This window comes from Bubalus kerabau, chromosome 18 (assembly GCF_029407905.1).
Source record: "Bubalus kerabau isolate K-KA32 ecotype Philippines breed swamp buffalo chromosome 18, PCC_UOA_SB_1v2, whole genome shotgun sequence".
Classification (NCBI taxonomy): Eukaryota; Metazoa; Chordata; class Mammalia; order Artiodactyla; family Bovidae; genus Bubalus; species Bubalus kerabau.
In genome coordinates, this window is record NC_073641.1 from 24,728,172 (window position 1) to 24,743,487 (window position 15,316).

Sequence of the window (15,316 nt, forward strand, 5' to 3'; positions counted from 1 at the left end):
CCGCCTGCAATGCGGGAGACCTAGGTTTGATCCCTGGGTTGGGAAGATCCCCTGGAGGAGGGCATGGCAACCCACTCCAGTATTCTTGCCTGGAAAATCCCCATGGACAGAGGAGACTGGCGGGCTACAGTCCATGGGGTCGCAAAGAGTCAGACATGACAGAGCAACTAAGCACAGCACAGTATTCTATATATGGTCTTAAAAATATGAAACTAGTTCAAGAGGTCAAGACAAATAGACAAATCGAATGGAATGGAAATCTAAGAGGAGAGAGAAAGACCATAGAGTATCAGGGAACTTGATCTATGATAATGGTGTTAGTCCAGATCAATAAGAAAAAAAAAATTGATTGTCTAGTGATGTTAATAGGAAATTTGGGTCACTATATAAAAAAAGCAAAACAAGATCCATTCTTTATACCAATATAAAGTGAGACTCTAGTGGGATGAAAGACCTAAATGTGAAGATAATACCCTACAGCTAGTAGAATAAAATGTTAAGATTTTGTGTGCATGTGTGGATCAGCACGGGGTAGGGCATTCTAAAAAGACCCAAAGCCCCAGTATAATTTATATAAAATGAAAATACATGTAAAAAACACCAGATAATTTACAAAGAAACATAATTTCAAAGATAAGTATCAAACACATTCAGGGTATAGCTTACAATGGGGATGGACTTGTTAAGGACTGCCTGGAGGACATTTAAAAATGAAACAAGAGGAGGGCCTCCCTGTTGGCTCCGTGGTAAAGAATCCACCTGCCAATGTAGCAGACACAGGTTTGATCCCTGGTCCGGGAGGATCCCCCATGCCTCGAAGCAACTAAACCCATGCACCACAACCACTGAGCCCACGTGCGACAACTACTGAAGCCCAAATGCCACAGACTCTGTGCTCTGCAACGAGAGAAGCCACCGCAACGAGAAGCCCACGCACTGCAACTAGAGTGTAGCTCCTGCTCGCTACAACTAGAGAAAAGCCCACACAGCAACAAAGACCCAGCACAGCCAAAAAAAAATTAAAAATTTTTTAAATGAAACAAGATCTGAGCATGTTGTGAGTGATGATGTTAATGTCCAAACTAGCTGATGGTTTAATCAACACTCTAATTGAGGTCGAACACAAATATGTAAAATAAACTGACGTAACATAAAATAAAGCAGGAGGAGGAGAAGGGGACCACAGAGAACGAGATGGTTGGATGGCATCACCGACTCAATGGACAGGCTCCAGGAGATGGTGATGGACAGGGAAGCCTGGCATGCTGCAGTCCATGGGGCAGTAAAGAGCTGGAGCAACTAAACAACAACAAAATAAAAACAAAGTTGATGAAAGATCCTAAATATTCCTTTTAATTCTAAGGTCTGCAAAAAAGTAAATATTTGATGACAGGTTCATCTGATCCCTGCCCCGTTTTTCTCTGTGGTTATTTACTCCATTATTCATAATAATTTGGGGGAAAAAACCCTCTAATTTGGGAGGCAGCAATTCCTAGTTATCTTCCAGTACTACTCACTCCTTCTTCTATAGTAAAAGTACCGTGTATTATAGCTGGACATGTGGCTATCTGAAATGAAGATGACATTTGAAGACTGCCTTGCAGTGAGATGCAGCCATGGGCCTACTCAGTGAGGTGTGAGGAAAAACAATATTTCTCCCATCAGCCATACATAAGGATTTTTTCAATCTTCACATCCTACTCCCTAATACCTAGCATTCTCCAACTGTCTGACTTTAGCTTGTCCTGGGATATATAAATCCAGGCACAGACTAGCTCCTTAACTTTAATCAACAGTTAACCTCTGTCCACATCATGAATAGCACAAATACACTTGAAACATAAAAAATACCTTAAGTATTTCGAAACCAAAACTCACAGACTGATAAGAATGCATCCTTGGGGTGAGTTACCCCTGCAGAGACAGAGCAGAAGGGAAAAAGAGCCAAGACAGATTTGTCTTAAGTGGCCATTGCTCTGGACTGGATTCAAAGGCTCTGAAGTTGTAATTCCAGTTTGGGCACTAAATTCCCACTGGACCCTAAGCAGATCAGTTCTTTCCAGTCAGTAAAGTGGAGAGACTAATAAAGGCCTCTCCTCAGGGCAATGAGAAGTAAAGTTTGTGAAGCATTTTGAAAAGAATGCCGCTGCTACAGTTTGCAAAGAGGAAAGCACTCAGGAGCAGAGGCCTTGGGCTTAGCAGGGACAGGAAAGGTCAGCATATCCCAGCCATGCACTGATCTAATTAATCACCGGGCAACCCTGCCACTGGCCAGATTCAGATGTCTGTCTCTCTGTATAATTTCTGGAAAGTACAGACGAATATGAAAGAGTCTCAGTATCTACCGAGAGGATAAAATTTAGTACCCCTGTGAGTCATGCAAGTGTGCATGTGCCTGTGTGAGTGTTGTTGCAGATTCATAATACATGTCAATATGTGTCTCTCACCTTAAGAAATTCTTCTCAGTTTTTTCCTGTACTTAAAGCACACTCAGGGCAGCTGGTGGCATTGGATTCATCACAATATTAATAATCACTAATAAAACATAGCAATGATTGCAACTATATGTATGATCCCTGACAGAGGCATCTATCTCTGAACTAATGTGAGTCTATTGCTTTCTGGAAAATGTATATTCATGTTTTTCTTATTGTAGAATTCTACAGCCTTGCCTTGCTATTTTGTTGTCTTCTCCAGAAACATTTAGTGTACTATATGAAACTTCATTTTTTTCGCTTTCACTTTTCTTTTGAATCTGAACTATTAAATTCTGGAATTTCCTCCCACTTTAATGTCTGTTCTTTGCAGGACAGACCTCTGGGATTTTCCTCTCCCAGTGAAAATCATATTTCTCTTTCACTGTTCCATTTAGAGAAACTTTCCATAGCTATTCTCTGGAGAGAAAGAATTTTAATCATGTGTAATCTGCTCATATTCTATGTCTTACCAACAGAATGACTTATCTTCTTTTCTAGGGATAAAACTGAACTCAAAGACATTCTGGTTTTATTCAAAGCATTCACAAAGGGAAGACATTAATTATGGTTTCTATAGTTCTGTACTATTAAGCAAACTTCATGTGCCTGTGGGTCCACTCCTGTGAGCTTCCAGAGGGAGCTGACCAAACACAAAAATACCAATCACACAAAAATTAATAAATGAATTCATCAAAGTAGCAGGATACAAGATTTACATGCAGAAATCTGTTGTATTGCTTTACACTGACAATGGAATATCACAAAGACAAAATTTTTAAAAATCCTTTTAAAAATCATATCCCCAAAAAATCTAGAAATTAAACCTGACCTAGGAGGCAAAAGACTTTTATGTTGAGAACTACAAAACGTTGATGAAAATAAAGATGATTTAAAGAAACAGAAAGATAGTCCATGCTCTTGGATTGGAAGAATTAGTACAATTAATATAATGGCCATACTACCCAGAGCAATCTACAGATTTAATGCGATTCCTATCAAATTACCAATGACATTTTGCACAGAACTAGAATAAATAATCCTAAAACATGTAGAATCACGAAAGACCCAGAATTGTGAAAGGAATTCTGAGGGAAAAGAACAAAGCTGAAGGCATAATCCTCTGATACTACAAAACTACAATAATCAAAACATTGTGGTATTGGCATGAAAACAGATGTATAGATCAGTGGAACAGAGTACATAGCCTAGAAATACACCCACACACCTACAAAGGAGGAAATTAATTAGTCTTCAGCAAAGGGGGAAAAATACACAATAGGGAAAAGATGATCTCTTCAGTAAGTGGTGCTGGGTGAACTGAACAGCTACATGTAAAAGAATGAAATTAGAACATTCTGTAACATCACATACAAAAATAAATTTAAAATGGATTAAAAATTTAAATGTAAGACTAGATGCTATAAAACTCCTGGAGGAAAGCATAGGCAAAACAGTCATTGACATAAATCACAGCAATAGTTTTTAGATCCATGTCCTAAATAATAGAAATAAAAACCAAAATAAATAAGTGGTACCTAATTAAACTTAAAAGCTTTCCATAGCAAAGGAAACCATAAACAAAATAAAAAAACAACTTATAGACTGGAAGAAAATATTTGCAAATGATGAGACTGATAAGGGATTAGTTCCAAAAATATACAAATAGCTCATATAACTCAATATCAAAAAATCAAATGTCAATGAAAAAAATGGGGAGAAGTCCCAAATAGGCATTTCTTCAAAAATGACATCCAAATGCTCAACATGAAAAGGTGCTCATCATCACTAATTATTAGAGAAATGAAAATCAAAACTACAAGGTATTGCCACATCACACCAGTCATAATGGCCATCGTCAAAAAGTCTACAACTAATAAATGTTGGAGAGAGTATAGAGAAAAGGGAACCCTCCTGCAATATTGGTGGGAATGTAAATTGGTGCACTAACTATGGAGAACAGTAAGGAGGTCCTTTAAAAAACTAAAAATAAAGCTAACACTTGATCCAACAATCCTTGGACATATATCTCAGTTCAATTTAGCGGCTCAGTCATGTCCAACTCTTTGCAACCCCATGAACTGCAGCACGCCAGGCTTCCCTGTCCATCACCAACTCCCGGAGTTTACTCAAACTCATGTCCATTGAGTCAGTGACGCCATCCAACCATCTCATCCTCTGTCACCCCCTTCTCCTCCCGCCTTCAATCTTTCGCAGCATCAGGGTCTTTTCCAGTGAGTCAGTTCTTTGCATCAGGTGGCCAAAGTATTGGAGTTTCAGCTTCAACATCAGTCCTTTCAATGAATATTCAGGACTGATTTCCTTTAGGATGGACTGGTTTGATCTCCTTGCAGTCCAAGGGACTCTTAAAAGTCTTCTCCAACACCACAGTTCAAAAGCATCAATTCTTCAGTGCTCAGCTTTCTTTATAGTCCAACTCCCACATCCATACATGCTACTGGAAAAATGATAGCTTTGACTAGACAGACCTTTGTTACATATATCTGGAAAAGACAAAAACTGTAATTGTAAAAGATGCACAATTTACATTGTGCATTGCAGCACTATTTACAATAGCCAAGACATGGAAGCACCTAAATGTCCATTGATAGATGAATGGATAAAGAAGATGTAGTACATATAATCAATGGAATGTTACTCAGCCTTAAAAAAGAATGAAATAATGTCATTTGCAACAGTGTGGATGAACCTAGATATTGGCATACTAAATGAAAGTTAGGTAAAGACAAATATGATATCACTTTTATGTGGAACCTAAAAATATAATACAAATGAACTTATTTACAAAACAGAAACAGACTCACAGACATAGAAAACAAACTTACGGTTACCAAAAAGGAAAGGTGGGCTATTACATAAAATGCATAAACAACAAGGACCTACTGTATAGCACAGGGAACTATATTTAATATCTTATAATAGTCTATAACAGAAAATAATCTGAGAAAGAACATATATATTCATATATATATGTATACCTGAAACTAATACAACATTGTAAATCAATCATACTTCCATTTAAAAAATATCCCAATAATATGAAAATGCTTTGTAGCATTAGCTGTTCCCAAAGTAAGGTGAAATTTACAAAACATGCAAATAATAATATCTGTCAACTGCTTATACCAGAAGTTATTGAATCTTAGTGGAAGATAGCTAATTTGTGATAATCTGAATGCTCAAATAAATTTATTTTTCTGTATTTGAAAAATATCCTTCTTATTGACAGGGTATCAAAACCAGTTCATTCATTCAATGAACATTTTTTAGGAAAGTACTTTATGCTAGATAGGGAACTTCAGCATAGAAATAAAAACTCTGTAAAAGGATCAAGTGGAAATTGTAGACCTGAAAACTACAACAGCAGTCCAGAAATGAATTCATTTAATGTGTTTACATGACTGGACCCAGGAAAAGAAAGTATCAGTGAATTTGAAGATAGTTCAATAGAAATGATCAGGATGAAGGGTGACAAAACACTGAGCAGAATGTTCTAGATGTGTGAGACATTATCAAGTTGTCTAATATACATTTAGTTGGTGTTACAGATAGACAGGAGAAAGAATGGGGCAGAAGAAACATCTGTAGAGGTAATGAGTAAGAACTGTCCAAAGGTGATGAAAGATATTGCCCTGCACATCAAAGAAGCTCTCAATTTTCTATTCACTCCAGAATAAATCTCAAGTTAATAGAGTATATAGTCAGGGTCTTGTTTATCTCTCCATTTTCCTGCAGATTTCCCTCATCTAAGCCACTCCAACTACTCTTTCAGTTCTTTTCCCAGATTGTCCCCTGTGTGGTACATTTACATATTAACATTTTAATTCAGGTGTCAGCTTCTCAGAGAGATCTTGTCAGACTATTGTATCTAAAGTTGTCAAACCTCAGCCCCAGTTCTCACCTGCCTATTACTCTCTGTTTAATTATTATGAGTTTTTTCATAGCATATGTAATTATTTGAATTTATCTTAACAATTTACTTTCTGACTTCATTATTTGATTTCTCCCCACATTGAATGTAAGCATTCTGAAAGCAGGAAGCATGTATCTCTCATTCAACTGCATAACCTGAAAGCTTCAAAAAACATCTGGCACATAGTGGGAGGAGAGTATATATGGATGGTTGGATGGATGGATAGATACAGATATGTGTAGTATAGTGTGTGTGTAAAATAGAGATACTGAAGGTTTCAGGACTTACTGGGAAGATTCTGAGTAGCTTGGCTCACATCTATCGATGCAAATCATTCCAGCTAATCTTCACTTCCTCCCTCTGGTTCTCATGTTGGCAGGATAAAAGAATACAATATTTTCACAATGTGTTTTTACCACAGCAAACATGTAAGGTTACCTCACCCAAACAGATGTTCATCAAAATCAAACAGAAAAAGGAATAAAAAGCTTGGGATGTGTGCATCTATGGGGTCGCACAGAGTCAGACACGGCTGAAGCAAATTAGCAGCAGCAGCAGCAGCAGGCTTGCTGCCTGACTGTCAAATGAGGCAGACTTCTCTTAGGTCTGAAACCAACTTTTACGTAACTAACTTTTCAATCCTTTTTTATTGACTACTTCTACTCAGAGATGAGTTGGAGTCCAAAAAGGAAAAATACACTATTTAAATAGGTCTCTATTAGCTCTCCTCCTCCATCATCTATGTTAAGAGATAAATGGGCCAATTTTAAAATATTCCTATCAAAGTTAGAAAATGGAGATCTAGAGAGGTTAGATGATTTTCCAGGATCACACAGGATAATACCTAAGCTCCAGGACCTAAAATTATCTCATAACATTTTTCTGCCAATGCACATTCCATTGACAGAACACATTTTTAACCTCTAAGTCTTGGGTTATCTCCTAAGAATGTTTTCACAGATAATTAGGGAAATTGAAAGTCAGTCTATTTAAGATCTCTGTTGGAGAAAGATGGAAATAGCAAGATGTTAACCCTCTTGAAATTCACATCTACCTCTGCTTTCTGAGTACCTTCCAGGCCTTTTATCTTGTTTTCTTCCAGAGACCAGGATACCAGACAGCTATTTCTGTCATTTCTTACATTCTGCTCATTGAATGGCCTGGTGTTTTTAACCAGCAGCCCACGCAGCTGGTATATATAATTTGAGGAAATAATTCCCAAGTCCACTGTGAAAGCAGAGAATTGAAGAAGGCATATTAATAAAGTACTTGCTTTAGATGCCGTCTTACTGTTCAAATCTATCTTGAGTTTGTTCAAATCTATCTTAATATTTCTGAAACCTTAATAACTGGCATCGTGAAACTACCACCCTCAACATAAACTTTAGTTCTCTCATTTGTCCCACCTAGCAAATTTGTGTCTTTGTCAAACTTTTCATAAAGGGTGACATGAAACCTTTTGGCTTCAAGGAGCAGCAGTGTGGCTAGACAGATAACATGGCATTGTCCCTACTCATGCTCTAAGTACAGCCTGACATTTTTCCTGGGTGAAATCTTGCCAAGTGCCTTGTCTAATGACAACAGTGCTGGGCACATGAAAAGGAAATAGTGGAAACAGCCTCCCATTACATATCAGTGGGGAAGATAACTTACAAACATTAATGTGAAGATATTCACTCAAAATCACTTCAGTTCAGTTCAGTCGCTCAGTCGTGTCCGACTCTTTGCGACCCCATGAATCGCAGCATGCCAGGCCTCCCATCATCAACTCCAGAGTTTACCCAAACTCATGTCCATCGAGTCGGTGATGCCATCCAGCCATCTCATCCTCTGTCGTCCCCTTCTCCTCCTGCCCCCAATCCCTCCCAGCATCAGAGGCTTTTCCAATGAGTCAACTCTTCGCATGAGGTGGCCAAAGTATTGGAGTTTCAGCTTCAGCATCAGTCCTTCCAAAGACTACCCAGGACTGATCTCCTTTAGAATGGACTGGTTGGATCTCCTTGCAGTCCAAGGGACTCTCAAGAGTCTTCTCCAACACCACAGTTCAAAAGCATCAATTCTTCGGCACTCAGCTTTCTTCACAGTCCAACTCTCACATCCATACATGACCACTGGAAAAACCATAGCCTTGACTAGACGGACCTTTGCTGGCAAAGTAATGTCTCTGCTTTTGAATATGCTATCTAGGTTGGTCATAACTTTCCTTCTAAGGAGTAAGCGTCTTTTAATTTCATGGCTGCAGTCATCATCTGCAGTGATTTTGGAGCCCAGAAAAATAGTCTGCCACTGCTTGCACTGTTTCCCCATCTATTTCCCATGAAGTGATGGGACCAGATGCCATGATCTTCATTTTCTGAATCTTGAGCTTTAAGCCAACTTTTTCACTCTCCTCTTTAACTTTCATCAAGAGGCTTTTGAGTTCCTCTTCACTTTCTGCCATAAGGGTGGTGTCATCTGCATATCTGAGGTTATTGATATTTCTCCCGGCAATCTTGATTCCAGCTTGTGCTTCTTCCAGCCCAGCGTTTCTCATGATGTACTCTGCATATAAGTTCAATAAGCAGAGTGACAATATACAGAGCTGATGTACTCCTTTTCCTATTTGGAACCAGTCTGTTGTTCCATGTTCAGTTCTAACTGTTGCTTCCTGACCTGCATACAGATTTCTCAAGAGGCAGATCAGGTGGTCTGGTATTCCCATCTCTTTCACAATTTTCCACAGTCTATTGTGATCCACACAGCCAAAGGCTTTGGCATAGTCAATAAAGCAGAAATAGATGTTTTTCTGGAACTCTCTTGCTTTTTCCATGATCCAGCGGATGTTGGCAATTTGATCTCTGGTTCCTCTGCCTTTTCTAAAACCAGCTTGCACACCTAATTTGGGTGAGATTCTAGAGAAATAAACAATAATAAAATTCAGTCTCTGCACTTATGGAGTTCATAGTGAGGAAGACTTTCTCAAACACTCCAAACTCAAATGCTAAAAGTGAACATTTAACTATACAGTGTTTGTGAAAGTTCTTTGAAATATGTATTAATAAAAATGCTAACGAAATGTTGTTCAGTTGCTAAGTTTTATCTCATTCTTTGCGACAAAGAGCAAAGAGCAGCACTCTAGGCTTCCCTATCCTTCACCATCTCCTGGAGCTTGTTCAAATTCATATACATTGAATCAATAATACCATCCAACCATCTCATCCTCTGTTGTCCCCTTGTCCTCCTGCCTTCAACCTTTCCCAGCATCAGGGTCTTTTCCAGTGAATCAGCTCTTCGCATCAGGTGGCCAAAGTATTGGAGCTTCAGCTTCAGCATCAGTCCTTCCAGTGAATATTCAGGGTTGATTTCCTTTAGGATAGACTGGTTTGAACTCTTTGCAGTCCAAGGGACTCTTGAAAGTCTTCTCCAACACCATAGTTCGAAAGCATCAATTTTTCAGTGCTCAGCCTTCAATCAAATATTAAGACATTTTAAATACTATGATGAATGGGAGCCAACCATGAAACATCTTTAAAACCTCTTTATTAATACAAAAACTTTTTTCTGATTTTTTCCTTTATGTTATCTAGAAGGGGTTTCAGAATACTGAGATTCTATGAGGTTCTAGAAAATGGAAGGATGGCCAACTTGAACTGAGTAGTATTAGCATACAGCTTCTGGAACATAATATCCATGTAAAACTTTTTACTGAGTGAATGAGGGAAGGAATTTGATTAATACACAGATGGCATGGAATATGGGCTTCCCTGATAGCCCAGTTGGTAAAGAATCCACCTGTAATGCAAGAGACCCTGGTTCGTTTCCTGGATGGGGAAGATCTGCTGGAAAAGGGATAGGCTACCCACTCCGGTATTCTTGGGCTTCCATTGTGGCTCAGCTGGTAAAGAATCCACCTGTAATGTAGGAGACCTGGGTTTGATCCCTGGGTTGGGAAGATCTCCTGGAGAATCTACCCAATCCATTATTCTAGCATGGAATATAAGAAGATGGGCTGTTGCAATGGAGTTTCATCGACTATAAAAATGCACCTCACAGGTTTTCCTTCTTTATTGGGGCTATAATCTCATGAACAAGCTAAGCCCCATTCCGATTGCTCTAAATGTGTTATGCATCAAGCAGAGGATTTATGGTACAGACTAGGAGCTTGAAAACCCTTCAGAATTGATATATGACAACTTTCCATCTGACCTTCTTTTAGCGGAAATATCTCTAATTTTTTCTTCCTTTTTTCCATTTTTTTTTTTCAATTGTAGAGTCTGGTGTCTAATTTAGTGTGCTCCCTTTGTGTATAGTTATGTGCTACTCTAGGGGCATGGATATATTTAATTAGTTCCATGAATAAATCTAAAGAAATACGATCTTATTTTGGCAAAAGAAGAAAGGTGAGAATGACAGTGAATCCTAAGGACAGTGATGTGAAGAGGGGCTGCAGGGAAGGTTAGATTTACCATGTGATGCCATATCTAAGGAATTTAGTTCTAGACATAGAGTTCCTTCTTTGGGCATACTTGCTAGAGTCTCCACTAGAATAGTTGTAGACATTACTGGGCATCAATCTTCTAAATTCTAGAGATATATGGAAAGATCAGATGAACTCAGAAAAATATCCACTAAAACCATGAAATCCCAAGAGGGATAAGGACTGAGTGTGAGAAAACATTTCTAGTTGTACAAATTTAGATAGTCAAGGAAAAAGAAAGAATGAAACTACTTTAAAGATCTGATAAGGTTCTTTAAAGATCTGATAATGTTAAATGCTTTGGAAAGAGGGTTAAGATATATCTAAAGATTTAAAAGTCCCCCAAAGCTAGTAGATAATAAAGGGAAGAATGAGTTGACAGTGACCATCAAGGCATATTTCAGCCTTGGATTGCAATCTCTAGCTCCCAGGAATGGGACTCACAGAAACTACATAGCTCTCTGGTTTTGAAATGATGCAAACAATGGCCTAAAAAGACATTCCTGAGAAACAGGTGATAACTGGCTGTCAGTTAAGACGAGGAACCCACAGCCCAGGCTGGTGTTTTAGTTGTGCAATCTACCTTCCTGTGAAACTAAATTGGGGGATGAGGGGTAGGTTAGAGGCAACAATGAGAAGAACTCTGTCTATAGAGAGGCCACCTTCTCAAGTTCTCACATCAGAATGCCATGGTCTGGACTTCCCTGGTGGTCCACTAGTTAAGAATCCATCTACCAATTCAGGGCACACAGGTTCAATCCCTGGTCTGGGAAGATCCCACGTGTCTTGGTGCAACTAAGCCCATGTGCACCGGAACTACTGAGCCCATGTACCCTAGACGTGTACCACAAAAGGAGAAGCCCCAGCTGTGAGAAGTCTGCCCACCTCAACTAGAGAGTAGCTCCTGCTCACCACAACTAGAGAAAGTCCTTGTGCAGCGACAAAGACCCAGTGCAGCTAAAAATAAACAAATACAATTTAAAAAAGTAAAGTTGTAAAAAGAATGCCATGGTCCATTGACTGTTCCTCTCTCTGTTACTGTGGGCAAGGTTCATCAATTGCTGGGCTTACTTTTCTCCTTGGTAAATGGGGATTCTGATTAGTTCTTGTCTCATTTTTGTTGGGTGATTGCATTCTGTCAGCAACTCAGAACATGGTGAGTGAGTACTCAGTAACGGTTGTTATTTAATATTGATGCAGCTGCTGCCACCTCTCAATCAGATATTTTAATCAACATTTCATTACCATGGGCTTGAGAAGAGTCAGCAGAAGAGTAAATCAGTGTGGCACAGTAACTGAAGGGCATCAAGGGCTCTCCAATAACACTGCTGGCAGAGATCCACAGTGAGCCAGCCACGGGTGAAAGACAATTGACCTCCATCACTGAAGAATCATATCTGGTCAGAGACCCCAGTGTAAGGAGTCAGGCTAGAGGGGAAGTGTCTCATCCATGGAGAGACTAGGAAGGATGACTGACTCCCCCCTCCACCCCCAGCTGTCCTTTATAGTCAAAACATCAGCAGCAACCTTCTCGGAAGGATATGATGTGGATCCTTTGTGGGCAGAGCATTCTGGATCAGAGTATCCTGTGGACTGAGGGTGATTCTAAGTGAACAAAGAAACCATAAGATTCTAAGACATGATTGCTCCAAAATAAACCAATATTGCCAAACATACTGAGGTTGCTTAAAGGAATCCAGCTTAGAATACAAACATTTTCCTCTTCTAGGAGCAACAGCCTATAACTCAAAAAAGGGAAACGATCTTCAGTATTATTTCTTTGTCTTCAGCTCTGGGTTCAAATTCTGTGTGGTGTTCAGTTCAGTTCAGTTCAGTCTAGTCGCTCAGTCGTGTCCGACTCTGTGCGACCCCATGAATTACAGCACACCAGGCCTCCCTGTCTATCACCAACTCCCAGAGCTCACTCAAACCCATGTCCATCGAGTAGGTGATGCCATCCAGCCATCTCATCCTCTGTCGTCCCCTTCTTCTCCTGCCCCCAATCCCTCCTAGCATCAGGGTCTTTTCCAATGAGTCAACTCTTCGCATGAGGTGGCCAAAGTACTGGAGTTTCAGATTTAGCATCATTCCTTCCAAAGAACACCCAGGACTGATCTCCTTTAGAATGGACTGGTTGGATCTCCTTGCAGTCCAAGGGACTCTCAAGAGTCTTCTCCAACACCACAGTTCAAAGGCATCAATTCTTTGGCACTCAGCTTTCTTCACAGTCCAACTCTCACATCCATACATGACCACTGGAAAAACCATAGCCTTGACTAGACAGACCTTTGTTGGCAAAGTAATGTCTCTGCTTTTGAATATGCTATCTAGGTTGGTCATAACTTTCCTTCCAAGGGGTAAGTGTCTTTTAATTTCATGGCTGCAGTCACCATCTGCAGTGATTTTGGAGCCCCAAAAAATAAAGTCTGACACTGTTTCCACTGTTTCCCCATCTATTTCCCATGAAGTGATGGGACCAGATGCCATGATCTTCGTTTTCTGAATGTTGAGCTTTAAGCCAACTTTTTCACTCTCCTCTTTCACTTTCATCAAGAGGCTCTTTAGTTCCTCTCCACTTTCTGCCATAAGGGTGGTGTCATCTGCATATCTGAGGTTATTGATATTTCTCCCGGCAATCTTGATTCCAGCTTGTGCTTCTTCCAGCCCATCGTTTCTCATGATGTACTCTGCATACAAGTTAATAGGAACCATCAATAGTTAAACCTACTGCACCTTCTCAAGCTCTTTTTCTACCATCTTTTAATGCCCAAACTGAGTTTACCTCTTCAGGTCTCACACTGTCTTGGCTCATGCTCCTCCTCTACCTACAAAGTCCCTCTGTTTTGTCATCACAAGTCAATATCCAACCCATCCTTGTCCAAATCACAGACACTTTATCCCCAAAGTGTAATCTGGTACACTAACTGACCCCTGTGCCCTCCAAGTTTTTCATCTATATCTCTTTCATGGAATTCACTTTCTCCTTGGTATTATAAATAGAAAATGCAGCTTCCCTCCTACACTATAAACTCACTAAAATCAAAGTTCACTTCTGATATATCTGTAACTTAACTCACTGAATGTTTATTAAATACCTACTGTGTGTCAGGTGTTTGGTTGGTGCTTTGCCTCCTTCATAAGATCTATTAGTTGCTGGAATATGGTTACTAAATAAATGATCAAGTGAGATAATTTACCAGTCTTAGACTCTTTTCTTTGACCTTTTTTTCTGTTTACCTTCCAAATAACTGAAGTGAAGTCGCTCAGTCATGTCCGACTCTTTGCGGCCCCATGGACTGTAGCCTACCAGGCTTCTCCATTCGTCGGATTTTCCAGGCAACGGTACTGGAGTGGGTTGCCATTTCCTTCTCCAACCTTCCAAATAGTCCCTATGAAAAATCGGTCCTATAGTAGAATACATACGCACACACGCACGCACTACTGTACCACACCTTACTCTAATTAGAGGAGTGATACCATAGTCTGGGGACTTCCATAGTGGCCCAGTGGTTAAGGCTGCACTTCCAGTGCAAGGGGTGCCAGTTCAATCCCTGGTTTGGGAATTAAGATCCCACATGCCATGGGGGCATGGCCAGAAAATCAAGGCTTCCCAAATGGCACAGTGGTAAAAAAAAAAATCCTCCTACCAATGCATGAGACACAAGAAACTCAGGTTCAATCCCTGGGTTGGGAAGAACCTCTGGAGAAGGAAACGGCAACTCATCACAGTATTCTTGCAGGGAAGATTCCGTGGACAGAGGAACCTGGCAGGATATAGTCCATGGGGTCGAAAAGAGTCAAATGAGACTGAGCACAAGCGCTGTGAAACACAACATGGTTGAACTGGTTGCAGCCCCAAGATGAACAAGATCTGCTAAAACAGAAACTACATTCTAACTACATTAAACGGGTATTTTTATGTCCTTTTACAAAAGGGCATTACTTGGTTGTTGCCTCTCCAACTAAACTGTAAGCTCCTTTCAGGTATAAAGCAACTTATACATTTCTATCTGATGTCTTGTATATAGCAGGAACTCAATTATTGTGTGTGTGTGTGTGTATGCATGGCAAATTTGAATTTGTATTATGCAGTAATTTTACACCATAAGAAATTCACCATGTTCTAAAAAAAACTGGAAATAGGACATTTGGGGAGCTTAACTCAGTTCTGTCATAGATCTCTTAAAGTAATTGGTGTTGGTTCTTTGGCTGATTCTAGGTTAATTTTAAGAAAAAAAAAATTCAGATGTTTTAGGACTACCACAGTAATGAAGACTTATAGAGCTTTAACACTGAAAGTAGTTAGGTAGACCTCTTCAAAAGAAAATTACCCTTGTTCCTATGTTTGATGCCTCTCCATAAGGTCTCAATTTTTCATTTTTAAAAAAGATGATGCCATGAAAATCCAAAGCAGTTGAAATGAATTATGAGTCCTTTTGGAGTAGGAGAAGG

At 39.6% G+C, this 15,316-nt stretch overlaps 1 long non-coding RNA gene across 1 annotated transcript in view; it reads right to left on the minus strand.

Moving 5' to 3' along the window:
- LOC129633249 (uncharacterized) overlaps nt 1-8,174 on the minus strand; it is a 31,685-nt gene extending 23,511 nt beyond the window's left edge. Inside the window, exons 1-2 of the long non-coding RNA XR_008704973.1 lie at nt 8,062-8,174; nt 6,697-6,774 (exon numbers count right to left, since the gene is read on the minus strand). This is a non-coding gene — a long non-coding RNA (uncharacterized LOC129633249). The remainder of the gene's footprint in view (nt 1-6,696; nt 6,775-8,061) is intronic.
- Between the last annotated feature and the right edge of the window lie 7,142 nt (nt 8,175-15,316).